Source organism: Psammomys obesus, unplaced genomic scaffold, assembly GCF_907164565.1.
Source record: "Psammomys obesus unplaced genomic scaffold, mPsaObe1.curated_primary_1811, whole genome shotgun sequence".
Lineage (NCBI taxonomy): Eukaryota > Metazoa > Chordata > Mammalia > Rodentia > Muridae > Psammomys > Psammomys obesus.
In genome coordinates this window covers 30432992-30453729 of record NW_026592118.1, presented here as the reverse complement: position 1 = coordinate 30453729, position 20738 = coordinate 30432992, and the positions used below count along the sequence as shown (strand labels likewise).

Here is a 20738-nt window from a genome sequence, read left to right as displayed (position 1 = left end):
TCATTTATCACTCTAGATCAAGACAGTTATGCAGGAGAACACTGTAGGTTACAAGGCTACTGTTTTATTCTTATTCCTATCATTATTACTTGGCTTAATTTCCTGAACTTTTAGATGTGGAGTTAATTTCCTTTATTTTTTTCTGAGTATAAATGAGATTGTCATTTGTTTATGTTTAATTATGATTAAAAGTAACAGGTACTTAAGTATGACTATATAATCTAGCTTTAACCAAATCTCCCATCATTACCAATAAAATAAATTTTATAATTGATATATTTATCCGTAATTATATTGGGTTCAAACAAGGAAACTAGTCTTACTTAATATCTTTAAAAATATTCATATTGTTTTTTCAATTAATTTATTTTTTTAATTTTTAAAGATTTTATTCATGTTTTTTCTTTATTAATTACACTTTATTCACTTTGCATCCCCCCCCCTCCCGTGGCTCCCTCCCTCCTCCCGGAGGAAGGGAGGAATTAATTTATTTTTATCCACTTTACATCCTGGTTGTTGTACTATCCCTCTTCTCCTCCCAGTTCCACCCCCTCTCTCCTTCCTTCCTTGCCTCTTCCTCAGAAAAAGGGAGCTCCCTTTCCCATCCACTCCAGCTCATTACATTGCATCAAGACTGAGCATGGTCTCTTCTTCTGTGGCCAGGCAAGGCAGTCTCACCAGGGATAAGTGATCAAAAGCTAGCAAGTGAGTCCTTGTCCAATGCAGACCCAACTTCCCTTACTAGAGGACCCATATGAAGCCTAAGTTACCTGTATGATCCATCTTTGTAGGGAGCGTAGGTCCAATTCATGCATGGTCCTTGGTTGATGCTTCCATATCAGCAAGCCCCTCTGGGTCCTGGTTAGTTGGCTCTGTTGGCCTTCCTGTGGAGCTTCTGCCATCTCCAGGTCCTTTTCCTCTTTCCTCCCACTTTTCCACAAGACTCTCTATGTATTGCCCAATGTTTGGCTGTGAGTCTCAGCACCTGTTTTGAGGAAAAAATTAGAGCTAGAAAGCTCTATAAACTACCATGGACAGTATTCATACTGTATAAAAATGGGCTACTGAGTTTTTTGAGTTCATATTCTATCCGGCCACCTGGCTGAAGGTGTTTATCAGCTGGAAGAATTCCCTGGTAGAATTTTGGGCATCACATATGTACACTATAATATCATTTGTGAATAGCAATACTTTGACTTATTCCTTTCCAATTTTAATTCCCTTGATCTCCTTTAGTTGTCTTATTGCACTTGTTAGGACTAGCACTATACTAGCTAGTGTATTTGTTTCATTTTTTATATGGTGGATTACATTAATAAATTTTTGTGTGTTGTACCATACCTGCATCCCTGAGATGAAGCCTACTAGATGATGTTTTTGATGTGTTTTTGGATTGTGTTTGAAAGTATTTTCTTGAGAATTTTTCATCAATGTTTATAAAGGACATTGTTCTGAAATTGAGGGAATATCCAACCAATGCCTGGCCCAACCTGAGACCCACCCCCTGGGAAAGAACTAACCTCTGACACTATTAATGATACTTTGCTTTGCTTGCAGATGGGAGCCTACCATGGTTGTCTTGTGCGAGGCTCCACCAAGCAATGGATGGAAACAGATGCTCAGACTCACGGCCAAACATTAGGCAGGGCACGAGGAGACTTGTGGAAAGGTGGTGGGAAAGAGAGAAGGGCCCAGAAAGGACAAGAACTCCACAAGAAGACTAACAGAGTCAACTAACCAGAGAGGATACAGAGACCAAAGCACCAGTCAAGGACCATGCATGGACTGGACCTGGGCCCAAAACACATATGTAGCTGATGGGCACCTTCGTCTTTGTACAGGTTCCCTAGGAAGGGGAGCAGGGGCTGTATCTGACATGGACTCTGCTGCCTGCTTTTCCATCACTTCCATCTAGCAGGACTGCCTTGCCTGACCTCTGTGGAAGAGGATGCACTCAGTCCTGAGGTGACTTGCTGTGGTGGGGTGGATTGTGTGGGAGGGATGCCCCCTTTTCTGAGGAGTAGAAAAGAGGGATGGGGGGAGAGAGAGGGAGGGTGGGACCAGGAGGAGAGGAGGAAGGGACTATGGATGGGATGTTAAGTGAATAAATAAAATTTGTAAAAGAAAAGATCCTGATTATTCCTAGGAAGTAAGGTATTTCCAAGAGGGTGGAGAGACTGTATTTAATAATGGAATAAGTGCAAGGGAATTCAATAAATATGAATTGTTTCAATATTCAAAAAAGTGCTCATTCTCTTTTATAAAATAGACCAGTAGTGTTTTGTCACCAACAGACTTATAGTTCAAGGAATAGCTACTGATGGCATTCACCTTAAATATGAAAACAAGCCAGTTACAAATTAAATGAAGTTTAAGACATTTTACATTGGAAGCTTTATATTATTCATTAGGAGTGGAAAATACAAAAATATCTGATGTATAAACATAAAACCTATTATAATTTACTGTAAGATCCACAAAAGAGAAATGTGGTTGTCCTGAGTCATGAGTAGTGAAAGAATTTATTCATGAGATCATACTAGAAAAACAGAAGTTTATTGAATTCACTGTAAAAGAGCAGCAGGCAGAGCAGTAATAGAAAAAGTGCATACCGTGGAACAGTGGATTATCACTCTTTTTATGGGGAGAACCCTTCTTTGGGGTTCTATGATACAAGGAAAGACTATATCATGGCACTTTTGAATGGTTGATGCTTGACTGGTTAGGACCTGGGGTTTGGACATCTCTTTGACATGATAGCATGGTTTATTTTGATTGATTGTTTTAAAAACTAAGACCTTCCAGAGATTGTTTATCATGCTGTAGTGGCCCTGAAACTCATTTATTCCCCCCTATTTCCCCATAACAAAGGCCAAGCAAGACCAAATCTTAAATTTATGGCAAAGGTCTCTTCTTGTAGAAGTTATAATGCTCAATGGGAAAATACCCTTGTCCCTATCTACCATTACTAACCTGCCTTGAGACAGCATGGAATAGTGAAGAAGGAGAAGTTTATTAAGAATGACTAACATGCCAGATGCAGTGTGCACACTATAATTCCAGACTCAGGGAGGCAGAGGCAAACAGATCTCTGTCTGCCTTGTCTGTCCTGGAACCCACAGAGGGAGTCCAGGGTAGCCAAGACTATACAGAGAAACAGTCTCAAAACCCACCCACCCCTCCACCCCTGCCAAAAAAGAAAGAAAGAAAGAAAAAAGACTAGCATAAAAACACCAAGTGGCCTGGTCTAAAGGCCCTATAGGTCAAGAATTATTTAGTAGTGTTGTCTGGAATCAATGTTGAAGCATCCTTTAGACTTGGAATGTTGGATCCTGAAAAGCAAATTTGACAAGTAGGTCACAAATGTGAAGGCACACTACTAGAAATAAATGAAAAAGAAGAGTCATTCCTGTAGGGGGGTTTCAGGAGTGCCAGTCCCAAAGACAGTCACTTTGTGGAAGTGTTTCTCTCTCTATTCTCTCTCTGTCTCTGTTTGTCTATCTGTCTCTCTCTCTCCATCTCTCTCTTGCATATTCTCACTCTCCCTCCTTCCTCCCTCCTTTTCTCAGATCCATCTGTATCTCTGTATCTATCTCTATCTCTCTCTAATCCTATCAGTCTGGATTCAGTCTTTTTACCACATCCTCAACCGTTCCTGACTTGTTTGTGTAGATCCCACATATCTCTTCTAGAAACAGAGAGCAACTGGTAAATAATGAACATGCTGGTTTAGGAGGACTAGAGACACTAATGCTTTAACTTGGTCCTACAGGACTTTAAAAGCATCTGAGACATAGTCACAACATACTGCTAGTACATCAGAAAGGGGATGATGGCCACAGGATGCAAGGACCAAACCGGCTGTCCCTGTATCAACCTCCACCCTCTCCTTACCAATCTGACAAATAAAAGAACTCATTCAATCCCTTTGGGCTAGCCAAGTGAAAATCAAATTAAAACTAACTGATTGACAAGAACAACTTACGTGTCTAGTGTAATATAAGTCAGGATGCAGGTGTCAACTTATCTGACAAGAAGGCAATATCATGTATCGTGTCATAGAAAATGAAAAGACCGTCAGAGTTGGACAGGTGTTAAATGAGAGCAGAAAAGTTGACTGTAGATCCTATGGACTTTTGTGAGGTTTCAAAAGTAAATGAAAGAAATAATGAGAAGTTAGTGTTGCCCTGGTGAAGGACCGCATAGGCTATCCCTGTGGCCCAGTTGCTCGTGGGTTCTGTTTTTAGTGGAAGATAGAATTGACTGGTATCTAAATGTACTCACTTATAGATACTCAACAGCATGTTTGTAAGCATTCGCTCAGGGAATCAACAGTTTTATAGTCATGTGATGTTTTATAGTTATAGCGATGTGATGAGACGAATTTCATTAGAGACCAAATTTTTATTTTAGCTTTCCCTCGGCTTGAGGTGTGTAGGATATAATACTTTTAGGTTGATGTGCAGTTGACTATTGGCTAACTTGTGTATTCATGCAACCAACATTTGAGAGTCCGAGTATGTTACAGAGGGTGTTAGAAAGACTACTATCTAGAATGGAGAAAATTTCTGTCCTCTGCCTTAATGCACATTGGAGCTTGATGGTCAAGCTTAACATGGAAAAGAATTGGGTCACAAAGGGAGAGGTCATTGTAAGCTGCTCTTGGACGGTCATGTTTTAAAAGTTATTAGGTTATTTTGATGGGATTCCTAAGGCCATTTTATTTATGGGCATTAAAGAATCTCCTTTTAACAACAGTTTGTGTTAAGTTATATCTATTTAAAGGGTGTGGCTGCATGTTCCTCTCCCTATAACTTGGGAAGAAGAGACAGAAAACACCAGTAGCTACTTGCTTAAGAAAAGCTTTAGACTTTTAGGAATTTATAAGCTACCTTGAGTAACAAGAAGTCAAAGAAGTTTTGGGGAGTCGTAAGGCCTAGAGTTAGCCTAAGGAGCAAAATGGTCACTGGAAGTAACTTGGGAACGCTGGAAAGAAGTCAGACTATTAGCACCACTAGAAAAAATGATCACACAGACAACCAGAATTGAGATCCACTTTTATTGTAAGGAGGGACATAATGGCATGTTTTATGGAAGTTCCAGAAACTGTGTTACTTCATCCCAAGTGAAATCTATGAGATCACCCTGAAGAAAGAGATCAAGAATGAAATCTCTAAGTTGGGAAACGGTAATCTCTTGGGTGTTAGCAGGAAAATATGCGGGGAAATTTCTAAGGATAATGTCAAAAAAGTGGTGAGCATGTCGGATAGGGCTTGATGTCGCGTTCATGAGTGTATGTGTATCAGTAACTGATATTCAGAACACCTGGGGTCTTCTAGTACAACAAATACAGATCGAGGGCAGGCTTAAGACTAGTGTAGTGTGGGAAGGCTTGCACTGGCAGAAGAGAAACAGATGCAGGGTAGGAAATCTCTGAATCGTCACTCAAGGGAGTCAGACAACGTGGTGGATGTTGGCTCAGATGGTCTTCAGGAGTCGCTCACCCTGTGAAAGATTTGAGATATTACTCAATCCCCAATCCCAGGTGATAAGGAGAGTTCCTCCTTTAGTGAGGAGTGATCTGGCTTAGGATTGCTCTAGGTCTGCACTTGGCCCTGTTCTAGCGAGTGTTGACTTATTTCTTTGCTGTCATCCTCAATCCACTGCACAATGTCCCTTCTAAAGATTGTCTTGCTTACTGGGGTAGCCCTTTGTTTTTGTCATTAATGGCCTTGACGATCAGTCCCAAAGATGTCACATAAAGCACTGGTTAATGCATTTCAGAGTTCAATGAACGATCTGGGCCAAGAAATGACCTTTCCTATAGGACCCTCAGTGGGCTGAGATGTGTTTATTGGGGAAGGGATCTATGGCCTGAGAAGTGCTGTCACGAGGCGTGTTGTACAGGTCTTTCATATTAACTCGGTAAAGAGCTCCTTAAAATCTGGGATCTCAAGGAAAGGACATGAAACCCTGGATATGGTGGTCATTTAACCACTTAGGAAGGGTTTTATAGAACACATTAATCTATAAAGTAGTATTCAGTTTCAAGTACTGTTCAGGGGCCATGGACCCTGGTCTGGGACCTTGCATGCTGGTTAAATCATATTACAGAAGAACATAGGCATTTCATTTTCAAGGTCCAGGATAAAATCCAGACCTGTTCTTTAAAATACACCCCAACATTAAATCTGAAGTATTAAAAGAGACATTCTATGGAAAGGAAAGGGACCCTAAGTCCTAACGGGACAACTTTGGGGGGAAAAAGAGGGGGCCAAGATATCTGCAATGCAATGAGTGAGGTAGCTTTCTACAAGGGGCCTCGTACCTTATTCAAAGAACTCCTGAGGAGGTAGGTATCTGCAAAGGACTCAAGACATGGGACCTCTTGGTTCTAAGGCCAACAGTTAAAGGGTAAGAATGTTGGATACAGAGACTATTTTGACAAGGAGAAACTCACCAATCTTATGTTCTCAGATGAACAAACTCAGGCTCAGGAGGGCTGTTCGAAAGAGAAAGGAAAAGTGACTAGAGAATATAGAAAAATATCCACCACAACATCTGCAAATTCACCCAAGGCAATTACCCCTCATGCTGTGTTACATTTTGTGAATGGGGTTTAAATGAGAAACAACAACATCCCTTTCTCCTCTGTGTACTAAGTAGTTAGGCCACTTTAAAACAACCATTCATATCCCACCAAAGAGCTTTCTTAATCTTGGTCAGGAATTACCACTGTTCAGGGAAAGATGGTACTTCTAAAAAAAAGGTCCATAACTGAAGGTCTCCCTTAATCTTTTGAGTAACTCATGGTCCAAAGAAAAAAATTTAAAAATGAAATGACATCATTAACCATATTAGCCTAGTTGCCAGTTATATATGGTAATATACATAACAGCTTAACATAACCAAACCATGGCAGAGTGCAGGGAATCATATGAAAGAAGGGAAGTTAGTATGATATGGAAAGGATAGGAGCTCTACAAGTACCAAATATATCCGGGCACAGGGCCTTTTCTGAGACTGACACTCAACCAAGGACCATCTATGGATATAACATAGAACTTCTGCTGGGATGTGGCCCGTGGTAGCTCAGTAACCAAGTAGTTTTCCAAAGCAAGGGGAACAAGGACTATTTCTAACAGGATCTCAAGGGCAGGCTCTTTGTCCTCCCCCCCCCCCAGGGGAGGAGCAGTCCTGTTAGGCCACAGAGGAGGACTTTGCAGCCAGCCTTGAAGATACCCGATAAAACAGGGTCAAATCAAAGGGGAGGAGGTCCCCCCCTATCAGTGGACTTGGAAAGGGGCAGGGAGGAGACCAGGGAGGGAGTTGGGGAGGGGGAGGGAATGAGGAAGCGGGATACAGCTGGGACACAGAGTTAACAAATTGTAACTAAAAATAAAAATAAAAATAAATAAATAAAAAGCTCAGTACTGAGAAAAAAAAGATATATACTCTTCTAATGTGCTTATAAAATATACATTGTAAGAGGATAGGTTATGAAATAAATCTTTCATTCATTTTGAAAGTCCAAAATTTTTATACTCCCTGAACTGCAAGTGATTAAAATAACATAGCTAAAAAATGCCCCACATATCTAGACTTTTTATTAAGTAACCCATGGACCAAGGAAGAAATCACACACAAAAATTAGAAACCATTTTAAATCAACAAAAAGCATAATACATCAATATCTTAGAGTGGAATTAAAGCAAAACATAGAGTTTTATGAACTCAGTGGCTGGCTCTTTTACCTCCCCCTCACCAAGAGGGAGGAGCAGCCTTGCTAGGCCACGGAGGAGGACATTGTAGCCAGTCCTGAAGACACCTGATAAGCTAGGGTCAGATGAAAGGGAAGGAGGTCCTCCCCCATAAGTGGACTTAGAGAGGGGCAGGGAGGAGATGAGGGAGGGAAGGTAGTATTGGGAGGGAATGAAGGAGGGGGTTACAGCTAGGATACGAAGTAAATAAACTGTAATTAATATAAAAAATGAAAATTTATTTTGGCCATTCTGATAGGTGTAAGGTGAAATCTCAGGGTCGTTTTGATTTGCATTTCCCTGATGGCTAGTGAGGTTGAGCATTTCTTTAAATGCTTCTCTGCCATTCGATATTCCTCTACAGAGAATTCTCTCTTTAGCTCTGTTCCCCATTTTTTAAGTGGATTACTTGGTTTGCTGCTTTTCAGCTTCTTTAGTTCTTTATATATACTGGATATTAGCCCTCTGTCAGATAAAGGGTTAGTGAAGATTCTTTCCCAATCTGTAGGCAGTTGCTTTGTTATGATGATGGTGTCCTTTGCTTTACAGAAGCTTTTCAGTTTCATGAGGTCCCATTTATTGATTGTTGCTCTTAGAGTCTGTTCTGTTCAGGAAGTTGTCCCCTGTACCAATGAGTTCTAGGGTCTTCCCCACTTTTTCTTCTAACTGATTTCATGTGTCTGGTTTTATGTTGAGGTCTTTGATCCACTTGGACTTTAGTTTTGTGCAGGGTGATAAGTATGGATCTATTTGCATTGTAGACATGCATATAGACATTTATTGTAGAGGATTGTTTTAGCAATTCTGGGTTTCTTGTTATTCCATATGAAGTTGAGATTTTTTCTTTCTAGGTGTATTAAAAAAATAGAGTTCTAATAAACAAAGGACATTTTAAATCAATGGTCTTATCCTATGTTAGAAACTAGAGATGGTAATCGAGTACACTCAGAGCAAGGGGAGTGAAGGCAATAGTAAATAGGAAGTCAGAAGTCAGTGGTGTGAAAATAGAGCCCTGAATATGGCTCCGACCTCGGAGTGCTATGTGTAGCTTGCTTGAGGCCCTGGGTTGATCGCCAGTACTGCATGAGCCAGGGCCAAAGCTGCAGGAGTGCAACTCCAGTGCTTGGAAGGTAGATGCAGAAGATGCTCCTCAACGCTACATAGCAAGTTGGAGGCATAACTTGACTTGTCTCAAGACCAAAACACGATGAATAAAATGAAAATTTCAGTTCGTATTTCTCATTTTGCATACAGATCAAACTGTGCCTACACTTATTGGTGGCTCCTGCTTGGATGTTGATCTTACTTTGTTACCACGACAAATGAAGCTTCAAGGACTCAAACTTGTGACCACCATGTGAGTTGCTGTCTTGAAGTGGTCCGCCTGGTAGCTTTGTATCTTTCAGCTTGCTTGATGCAAGAAGGGCAGCAGCTTGCCACTTGCTGATGGTTCTCTGATTTGGGATTTGGACTTGGGAGCTAGTGAGCTTTAGATGAGCCTCTGGATTAGAGCCAATGTTATAATAGGGTGAAACTCTTGGAATCCTTGGGTGCGAGAGAGAATGGGTTGTGCTTTGGCAAAGGCTTGAATCTTTAAGGGCCAGATGGCATCCTGTCACAGGCTGATTGGAAACTAGACTCAAGCATCTTGACCCCTCTGGGACATGGTCTGCCTTGCCTGATGCCTGTGATCTTCAATATGGCAGGTTTCACCCCAGTGGCTAGGATAACTTACAGGTAAAGTTATTCTTAAAGAAGAAGCATAGTTAGGTGAATCTGGTCAAATCATATGCACGTGCAAAAGTAGAAAATTCCCCCTGCTGAGGGAAAAAAGTGTTCAGATTTTTCAAAATAGGGTATGATATGGCACAGCGAGCCAGTTGATTGTGCGGACCATATGAAAAGGAAGAAAGGTGGCCTCTAATTACCAAGAGCAGCCCCACAGTGACAGCCAGCAAGGAAAAGAGGAACTCAGCACTCCAAACATAAGAGAATAAATTCTGCCAACAACCTGAATGAATTCTGAGACTGATTTTCTCTTGTGTCTCTAGTCAAAAATGCAATCTAGTTGAAACTTGGCTTTCAGCCCTTGAAACCCAGATAATTCAGCCATGTCATAATAAATTCAGGTCTCACAAAATTACGAAATAGTTATTGACCAGCTAAGTTAGTGAAATTTTGTGAATATTCCTATAGAAAACTAATATAGATGCTTAAGTTCTTAAAAAAATCAGCTTCAGAAGAAATTAAAAAAAAATACATGGCCAATAAATAACAGAATATTATACCATGCTTAAATGAGGTTTGGCTTGTATATGCTAAGTTTTCATTTTAAAAGGAAAAAAAAATCAATATAAGTTTTCATGTTAATAGACCGAAGAAAGCTTTAGCATTGAGAAGCCCTCATCAAAGAGCTATTTGCAATTGATAGCTGCTGGGAGGGGAAATAAGTTGTCTCCAATATATCTCACTGGATAGATATCAATCATACTCCAGTGCAGGCCCCATGCCCAGAAGCTGGCCCGCGCAAACTGATCGATATGTTTTCTGTGTGTGTTTTGCGTTATTTTGACGGTTTTTGTCTTGGTAGGTCTCTTTTGTTTGTTTGGTTTGGTTTTTTGAGGGAGAGTATCATAAAGTGGATAGTTATGGAGATGAGGAGCGTATGGGAGGAGCTTGGGAAGGGAAGGGATGTGATCAAAATACATTGCTTGAAAAAATTAAATAAAAAAGAAAAGCTACCAGATCATGCCAGTTAAAGTTTAAAAACGACAAAATTTAACATTTACTCATGCTTCCATTACAAATATATGGAAAAGCAAATTGTAAAAATAGAAGGATAAAAGGCAAATAAAATATGTTAAAGGAATACAGATAGCAATCAGAAAATATTCCTATCTATAGTTGTAGACATCATGATTGCTCATATAGAAAATCCTAAAGAATCTAATCAAAAAGAAATTGGAGCTAAAAACAGAATTTAATACAGTTGTAGGATATAAGTGAACATGGAAAAATTAATTGTTTTCCGATGCGCAGCAATGAGCTGGAAAATGAGCTTCAGTAAATAACTCCATATAAACCAATAAAGAATATTATAGAAAATATTTTTCAGAGAAATAGTCACTAAATAATTTTTGAGGATTGTGTGCTTAAAACCTTTTGAGCTTTTTTTTTTTTTTTTTTTTTTTGAGAACTTCAGTGAAATCTCAGGGTTGAATTGTTTTGATTTGCATTTTCCTGATGACTAAGGACATTGAGCATTTCTTTTTTGTTTTTAAGATTTATTTACTTATTTATTTATTGCCTAGGCAGAGTTTTTGAGAGAAGCAAAGGATGCCTAACAAGTGAGGTTACTACAAATGAAGATTGAAATGGCCAATTCTTTCAAGAAAGTAGGCTTCGATCTGACCCTAGCTTATCCTCCCCTACCAGTGGACTTAGAGAAGGGCAGGGAGGAGATGAGGGAGGGAGAGTGGGATTGGGAGAGAATGAGGGAGAGGGCCACAGCTGGGATACAAAGTAAATAAACTATAATTAATATAAAAAATAAAGATTTAATTGAAAAAAAGAAAGTAGACTTGGATCTTTGGAATAGGTCTAGACATTCAAATCTGTGCAGACCAGAATTCAGCAGATTATTTTCTACTAATTAACATGCTTATTCTAAAATTTTTGTTAATTTTGAAGTAAGGAGACTAGATTTGAAAAACTTACATGACTTTTTACATGTCTTTCAACAAAAACACAGATAGTAAGAGAATTTGGAACAAGGTTAAGCATATACATAGATCAAAACAGAAGAATACAGTTTAGAAGTTGCCAAACACATGTACATGGTCAATTTGTTTCTGACATAAATGCCAAAGAAAATCAATGAAGAAAATGCTTTGAATAAATTATGGTGTACATATAGAAAAACACTCACCTTTTAACTCACATTATGCTTGAGAAGCTAATTCAAAATTGCTCACTGATTGGACTAAGAGTAAACACTAGGAATAAAATATTTTTAGGAGGAAACATACAGGATAGTTTTCATAGCTTGTAGATAAAAAGTTAATACAATAAATATGAAAAGCACCAACCATAAAGAGAAATGATTAACAAGATTTCATAAAAGTTGTTAACTTCTGTACCTAATGGACTCCATACTTTAAAGCAACAACAAAACAATTTACATTAATTAGAAAAACATTCTTAGTGTATGTGTTGAGCCTGAACTTGAACACAGAACATTAGTAGTAAGAGGGCAAATGGCCCAATTTGAAATTGAGCAAAATATTTGAATTGATCTTTCACAAAAAAATGTCCAATTATCTAAGAGATGCCTGCACCACGCACAGCATCACTCTTCATGAGAAGAAGTAAATTCAAACCAAAATGAAACACATCCACTCACAAGCAGAAGGACTGAAACGGGAAGAAGGGGATGAGTGGAGCTAAAAAAAGGTTCTAAGTCATGCTTTTGTTGATTGTTATATGAATATTTAATTATTCAAAATTCATTAAACTCTGCTATTAAATGGATACATTTTATTTTAGAATTAACTGTTATAAACAAAATAGAATATGTGTGATCAGGTATAATATGATATAATAATGTAATAAAATACTTAACATATCGAATTTAATTTAAAAGGTCTTATTAAATCATTCAGTGTGAAGAAAACTATTGAAGCACACAATTGATATTATTAACTTGACTTTTTAAAAAGATCACATGGAAAAAACAATGATGAGGAAGTGAAAGAGAGAAAATTGTCTATGGTTCAATGCAACTATTTGTTAAAACAATATGTATGACATCTATGTGCATATTTTTCCAGAGGAGGAGGAAAGAATATGACTGAAATACATTATATGAAAAGAATTAAAAATCATTGAGAACTCCAGTGAAATTTAAGTGGCAGTTATTAAGGATTGATGAAGTTTCTAGAAACCTTAACTTTATGACAGTTAAATATATTAATATTGTGATACATGCTTTCTTTAATCCTAAATAAGTACAGGGCTTTTTATATGAGGGAAATAAACTGTAAGTATACTTACATTAGCAAATAGCAAATATGGAAAAGCACAGACAAATAAATTGTGCTTGATGTCAAGGCTGAGGTCTTTACGATGGAATGGAGTCTATGAATCAATAGGGTCAAATTTAAGCAATAAAAGATGAAAAATTAGCAAAGAATATGAACAACATTTTCAGAAAAGAGAAATCCAGTAGCAAACAACCACAGGAAACATACTGGTCATAGTATAAATTAAAATAATCCACTATATTATTTCATATTCCTAGACTGGCAAATTAAAGTCTTGTACTTCCAGGATTTGAAGATATTGTACAAAAATAGCAACTTTTTTATACATAGCTGGATAAAATAGAAATTAAAGGTCAAATTAAGATATGTGAGGATTTTCAAAATACATTTCCTGTCATCTGTTAGAAATATTTTCATGCCATGTGCATAAAATTTTTTTACAACATTGTAAGAGAAACAAATTGTCAACAAAGTGAAAAGTGGGTAGAATAATAAGCAGCTCTTTACTCTTTCATGTTAAGATTGTGCTACATAAGCAAATATAAAAGCATTATATTTGTGAAAAAAAACAAGTATCACATTTTTCATGTATATAATTTAGAGAAATAAGTAAACAACATGAGTATATAATAGAGCCTACTAATATTGCAGAAAAAAAGAAAAGAAGGAAGAAAAAAGTAATAGAAGAAATGACTAGCATCAGAGTATACTGTCATACATGTGGACATGGAATAAGAAATCTTTTATTTGCTAATATTTAAAAATAATTAATAAATAAATCTAAAATTTGCTAATAAAACAATTTGGTGAAAACAATGAGTATAAGGTGATTTATATACAAAAAAGACTAGCAATATATAGAATAAAACATAGAAACTTTCATGGAAAGATATAGCATGAATTCTAGAGAATGAATAAAATAAATGGTGATGAACTGATGAGAATTTAATTAATTTTAAAGATTTCATTTAGTGGTTTCAAAAACTAGAAATAAACAAAGAGTGTGCAAAATTATAATCTGTAAAAACTTAGAGAAGAGTAGATGAAGATAACAAGGCTGTGGTAGAAAACATAGGTAGGTAGGTGGGTGGGCAGGTAAATAGATAGAAAATTGATAGGTAGGTAGTAGATAGATAGATAGATAGATAGATAGATAGATAGATAGATAGATGATAGACAGATAATAGATGATAGAGTGAGCTCAAATTTCTCATAGCTAGAGCTTAAACAAAAGTGTAGTTTCTAAACTTTTGTTAATAATAATTTCTTTTTTAAATAGATATCAAAAATCATCTGGTAAGTATTGAAAACCGAAACTTTCCTTTGTGTTATTGACTGAGAGAAATCTATTACTATGCTGTCACTGTTCTGTTGGGGGTTATTAGTCTGATCATAATTGTATGAGGAATAGAATTTTAAGGTTGAACCCATATCTAAGAATTGATCCAACTAAGAAATAGCTGAGCCTGTCACACCAGCTCTCTTCAAGATCAATACTGATCACTACATTATAGCCAAATAAAGACTGTGAAAGTGGGAAAAAATTACTGGCTCAATCCAGTTCCACAGCCAGTCCAGGAACAGCCCATGGAGCCTCAATAGCCTTGCAAGATGTCTGAGGAACCAAATTAATTTACCATGGAGCCCTGTCTTTCAAGATTTCTTTGGTTGCTAGTTCTTCACTTTACTTTCTGGAAAAACTCAACTTTTCATTCTGCTCCTTTGAGGCTCTTATGTTGTTATTTCTGAAGTTTTATTATGTCCAATATCCAAAGGCAAAATTGTAGAGGTGGTAGGGCTTACCTTAGGATGAGCTGACAACTGAAATGCCAAAATCCCAGGAAGCAAAGTTGGTGGATTCAAACTGTCACAGGAGAAGAAACAATAGTGTAATAAGGAAATCCTATGATGAAAATCATTCTCATATCATTCATCATCTGACGTTTGAAAGCTTTTATAACTAATGGATGCCTTTAAACAAACACTGTGGGGCAAATGTTGATTCGTTTCCATATGGTTAAAATTACTTACCAAAATTAGGATGAATCAGAAGTATAACTGTTAAATGGCTGAAGGAGGCACTGTACTTGTGTGGGCATTTAAAACACAGTAGACAGAAATATGATTTGGGCTTATTATTTTTCTAAGTCAGTTCCCACGCTGTCACATGGAACTCCGGAACACAACAATTGGTCATCAACCAAGAAGGGTGCAGATGACGCACTCTATAAATTTAACATAGAATTCTAAACAGCCGCTACCATTCTGCTTTTAAGTCACGCCTTTTGCCTCATGTTGCTAGAAAGAGAAGCAGACAGCCTCAAGGGTTGTGAAGGCAAGATGTTCTTTCAAAATAAGTTTTTCCCAAATTTGAGAGAAAATGCAAAGTATCTTTCTAGAACTTGTAGAAGTGTCTAGGCCAGAGAACACAGATGTGAGGGAGGTGATCTAATGATGCTCAAAAGGATAGAGCCTCAGAGAATCTTATTCCCACATACCGCCTGCTGGTGGGGCATGTAGTATTAGTACTTCACGGAGAAAAGACACAAAGGAGAAACTGAAAAGCAGAACCTACTGAAGAGGTCATGGTACTGTCTGGTGGTAATGGTGGTAATGATACCATCTACAAGTTGTTGAGTGAACAGTAAGTACACTTGAGTGCAAACCGGATCCACTTTCCTAACAAAGTTGTGGGTTGGACGTGAAGCAATTGTCTTCTTTTTTAACTTGGTTGTATTGATTTGTTGAGATGAGTTGTTTTCATGCTGCAGTGTGGTCTAGTCTAACCTTTAAATGAAGATTCTTCTGCTTCAGCCTCCCAACTGTTGGGATTACAACTATGTGCCCCTGCCCTAAGTCTTCTTAGTTATTCATTCTTACACTGATAACAATGTTTCTCAAAGGACATTATTTTATACCACCATTGAACTCTTAGAAACTCTCATCTCCATTAGATTTTTCTTCAGACTTTCAGGGAAAAATGACAATAATGTTACTAAGGTTAACCCAAGCATGGCACTCACAATGGTTGCAGAAAACAAAGCAAAACCCCTATAGCTTGAAGGCCAAAGCTACAAATAAATCTTCTACATGTAGAAGGTAGACTGCGAGACACTTTTTAACACACACAAAAAAAAGACAAAAATGTAGCTACTTATAAGGATGTGAATTTAGGCATGTGATAGTCAGCTCTTTTTTAATTTATTTTTTAATATTAGTTACAGTTTATTAACTTTGTATCCAAGCTGTATCCTACTCCCTCATTCCCTCCCAATCCCACCCTCCCTCCCTCATCTCCTCCCTGCCCCTTTCCAAGTACACTGATAGGGGAGGACCTCCTCCCCTTTCATCTGACCCTGGTTTATCAGGTATATTCAGGACTGGATGCAAAGTCCTCCTCTGTGGCCTAGCAGGGCTGCTCCTCCCTCAGGAGGGGGGTCAAAGAGCCCACCATTGAATTCATGTCAGAAATAGTCCCTGTTCCCCTTACTAGGGTATCCACTTGGATACTGAGCTACCATGGGCTACATGCGAGCAGAGGTTCTAGGCTATATCCATACATGGTCCTTGGTTGGAGAAACAGTCTCATGAAAGACTCCTGTGCGCAGATATATTTGGTCCTTGTGGAGCTCCTGTCCTCTCCAGGTCATATTAACTCCCCTTCTTTCATATGATTCCCTGCACTCTGCCGAAGGTGTGAGTCTCAGTATCTGCTTTGATCCACTTATAGTCGGCTCTTTTGCTAGTCAGCATCGTATGTTCCTAAGCAAATGCTGAGTGAGTAAGTGCAATAATGAAGAAACACCATCTTACTGATGCTGCAATCCTGGTGGTTTCTGCTGCTTCCTTCTCCGCGTTCAATAGCTGAAAACCCACTATGCTATTCACCATCTAATGGTGGAATTTGAAACACCTAGGAATGACTAATAGCCTAGATAAGAAGGTTGACTTTTCTAGATGCTGGCAGAAAAAAAAAAGACGGTGATATGGAAACTATATTACTAATGATCGAAGCCAGAAGATGAAAGCATGATAAGGAAAATGAATGTGAACCCAGCTATCTATTCATCACCCTGTAGACCCATGAATACAATCTTCAAGTAGACTTCTTGGGTAGTCTGAAGAATAGTTTTCATGTCCTTAACAAAGGATATTATGTTTTCTGATATTTTGATGGATTTATCCAGCTCATTACATATGAGATAGAAATGTTCTTCTGAAGTGACAAACTTACTTGGAAAAAGTTTCCCATTCAGTTACTAAGTCAGTGTTCTTCAGTGGAATGGCGCTTGATATATCCACCAAGGAAGTCCTCTTGAGCAGTCGTGCTTAGACAACACAACCTGGCCTTTCTCTTTGTTGTTGCTGCTGTTGTTGTTGTTTAAAAGAGAAAGATAACGTGGTGGGTAGAGAGGTAGGAGAGGAACTGAGAGGAATTGGAGAGGGGAATGAATATGATCAAAATATAGTCTCAAAGAATAAATTAAAAATATTTTTAAAGTTAAATGCTGAATGCTTGTTCAGTGTTAGGATCTATGTCAGCATGAGGAACACAGAATAAATGCAATATGTGCCCTGATAAATACAGTGACAGGTTCCATAACAGTAGAATTACCACAATTCTGCAACAAATGTTTACTCCGTTTTCTGTTGCTATGGAAAAACACTTGAAATAATCAATGTAAAGGTGGAATATTTGTGTTGGCTCAAACATTCAGATGCCTCATTGCTCAGGGTCTGTGATGAGAAAAGCAAGTCTGTAAATACAGAAGAAAACAACACTGCTGATTTCCTGGTGACAGGAAGGAGAACAGGAAGGTCAGAATCTCAGTATCTCCTCAAGGGTATGCTTCTGATGACATAATTTCCTCATTCCTCCTTCTGACCGTCATATCCTAACAGTTCCACAACTTCCCAGAAGACCTCCATGGTTGTGACAGCGCGTTTATCATGTGGGCCTTTGGGAGACACTTACCCATCCACAAAAGCCAGAAAAAAAAAAAGGAAAAAAAAAAGGTAGCAGAAAGGTAGAGCCTGGAGAAGTGACAAAAAAAAATGATGGATCCTATTATTTTAGAAAACAGGAAACTGAGAAGGCTTTAAACTAAAGATTAGAACACTACAAAATAAAACAAGAAATATGTGTTTAAGAATATGTGTTTAAAATCAAAGACCAAAACAGAAGCTCAGCTACTAGAGGGAAGAAGATAAAGTCACATCAAAGAGGACAATAAAATCGACTTTTCCATCAGTATTAAACATATAAATCCACAGGCGTGGGGTGGAGGATGAACCCGTAGGCATTACTGTAACAAAGTGTAAAAGGATTAAGTAATAGCAGAGTAACCCCACTAGAAGGTGATTAACTATACCTTGAGGACATTTATCTCTAATCCTCTGAATCTAGGATATCAACAATCTTTAATTCAACCCTAGTGATCACAGGGTACCAGTACTCAAATTTCCCACCAAGTTGATGTCTCCGTAGGACATCATCTCCAGTGTTTCAATGATTTAAGACAAAGGGCCAAGAAATACACACATGTGCCCCCTTGCTAGTCCACCAGGACAAGCCCTGGTCAGTGACCCTTAGGCATGAGACTTCAGTATTCCAATTCTTACCATATTCCTATTTCATATTTGTGGGGGAGGGGTGTGGGTGTGGGTGTGTGTGTGTGTGTGTTACTGGAATTTTCACCTCCAAACATTTTAGCACTTCAAGCAGCTAAGCTCTGGTTACTACTGATGCCCTGTCATGTCACCAAGGAAACAGCCTCGACTTAAAAACCTGGTTTTTAAGCAAAAGAATATCGTGTTTTGTTTTCCAGAAGTATTGGCGCTATAGGTAAATTTAGACAAAGCGAGTATCCAATGTCTCCTTCTTCCCTTCTCTCAGTACATTCTATGACTACACCGAATAGTCTCTGGAAAGCCACATCTGTGGAGTTGTGATGGACACTGATGCCCCCTGGGTTAAACAAACTCCTAGTCAAGAACCTTACAGATCCATCCTGCAGTAAGCAAACTCTTTTCTATTTGAGACTTTTGAAAACATTTCTACATAACTTTTTGTTTTAAAAGAAAACTCTCTCTCATCCTGACTGACAAATAGTTCCACCGAGACAAATGTTTTGAGAAAGAAAAGTTAAATATGTGCTGGCCAACTGTGAAGTTAGAGGATTGTTTGCTAGACTGTTGAAGTAAAATAATAGAAATAAAAAGCACCTTTCTTCTGTCATTACATGCTATAACAAGTGAATTTTTACTCTCTGAGTTCATACTCAAGATATATTAAAGCCAGAAAATGAGAACTATTTGACAAATGACAGGCTTGTTGTATTAAATATAGGATAGAATGTTATGTCAGAGTGGTTTTAACTCCTGCAGAAGAATACACCCTTCACCTCCTTGACTTCTGCAAGGCCGGAGGCTGATAGAAGGTAAATCACGACTAATCTCAGCAAAGAATGCTTTGAGAGATTGTGAAAATATGGTTGTAGCCATAATATTATTAACTGCTTGGTTCCACTTACGAAATTTGTTAGCCCTGAGCAAAGGTTTCTGGAACTGGTGTAATGGATTTCTTTAATGATGCAATCAATGAAAGAGAAGACCTGCTTGTGGGAGATGCTGAGACATGAGCTCCAAGTGATGGAAGAACGTCTGTGCACTTACGACATTCCCTTCCATTTTCTTAAGAAATAGAGACCATCTCTCATGACTCTCAAAAACCAAAGACGACAATTCTAATGTTCTTCAGTGGATACTCAATTTTTAGGTAAAGAATTGCTCCAACTAAGATTTCTTTAAAAAAAAAAAAAAACAGACTTATTATTTGAAAATTTCATACAATGTATTTGGTTCATATTGACTCCTTCCCTCAACTCCTCACACATCCTCCCCTACATCCCTACCAACCCAATCTTGTATTTTTCTCGCTTTAAAAACAAAAACAAATTAACAACACAAAAACATCAATTCATTTTATATTAGCCAACTACTCATGGTCGTGAGGCCTGCCTTAGAATGAGGTTGATGTACCAGATTGTTACTCCATTGAAGAAAACTGACTTTCCCTCTTCCGGCATCGATCTAACACCAAGAACTCCTCCGTCAGGGGTGCCTGTCTTCCATGCTCTATGCTGGGAGTTTTGTCTGGCTTAAGCTTGTGTGTTGCCTGTCGTCACAGTCTGTGAGTTCATATGTGCACCAGCAGTTTTGTACCCATAAACATCATTTCCTAAAGTCACACACCACCTCTGTCTGCATCTTCTCTCTGCTCCGTCTTCTGCTTAGATCCCTAGGAAATGTTGGCTACTCTTGTAAATTTTCAGAAGTGTATCATTATCTCCCATAATCTATCTGGCCTTTCTGGGGTGGGGATGGGGGGAAATACTGTCACCTTTCAGTTATTGAGGTTTTTTTTTTTTTTTTTTTTTTTTTGTGTGTGTGTGTGTGTGTGTGTGTGTGTGTGTGTGTGTGTGTTTGGACTGTTCTTACTTACAGGATGAGCTGTAAATTTAATAGCTATTATTCCAAAGATAGAGGGATTGACATGAGGGCTTAATCAGGTACCAAATCTATCAATCCTTTTAAGCACCTTGGTATTAGATAAATATCCATAGGCTCACCATAAACTAGGTGAACGCACTCCTACATGCTGTGGATCCTGGTGCCTCTTTTATGGAACTGGCTTGTATGCACCTTCGCTCTAACAAGAGGGCTCTCACAGCACTGTAATCTCTGAGACAAGGTCAATCATTTGTCTTTTGTAATGCAATAATCTATTCCCAGCCACTAGCACTTTAAAACAGCACAGTGATAGTCTATTACATGATTTGTAAGTGCCAGAAGCCCAGGAACATTTATAGATTTAGGGTTCTGATGAGCTTGTAGTCAACATGTTTGTGGGCGGGTCATCTGAACATGTGGTAAA

The 20738-nt window shown here is 38.2% G+C and overlaps 1 long non-coding RNA gene across 1 annotated transcript in view; it reads right to left on the bottom strand.

Annotated features, from left to right (window-relative positions):
* Positions 1-5058: 5058 nt before the first annotated feature.
* LOC129681059 (uncharacterized) overlaps positions 5059-20738 on the bottom strand; it is a 43709-nt gene continuing 28029 nt past the window's right edge. Inside the window, exons 2-5 of the long non-coding RNA XR_008720764.1 lie at positions 14606-14666; positions 12813-12896; positions 6461-6502; positions 5059-5505 (exon numbers count right to left, since the gene is read on the bottom strand). This is a non-coding gene — a long non-coding RNA (uncharacterized LOC129681059). The remainder of the gene's footprint in view (positions 5506-6460; positions 6503-12812; positions 12897-14605; positions 14667-20738) is intronic.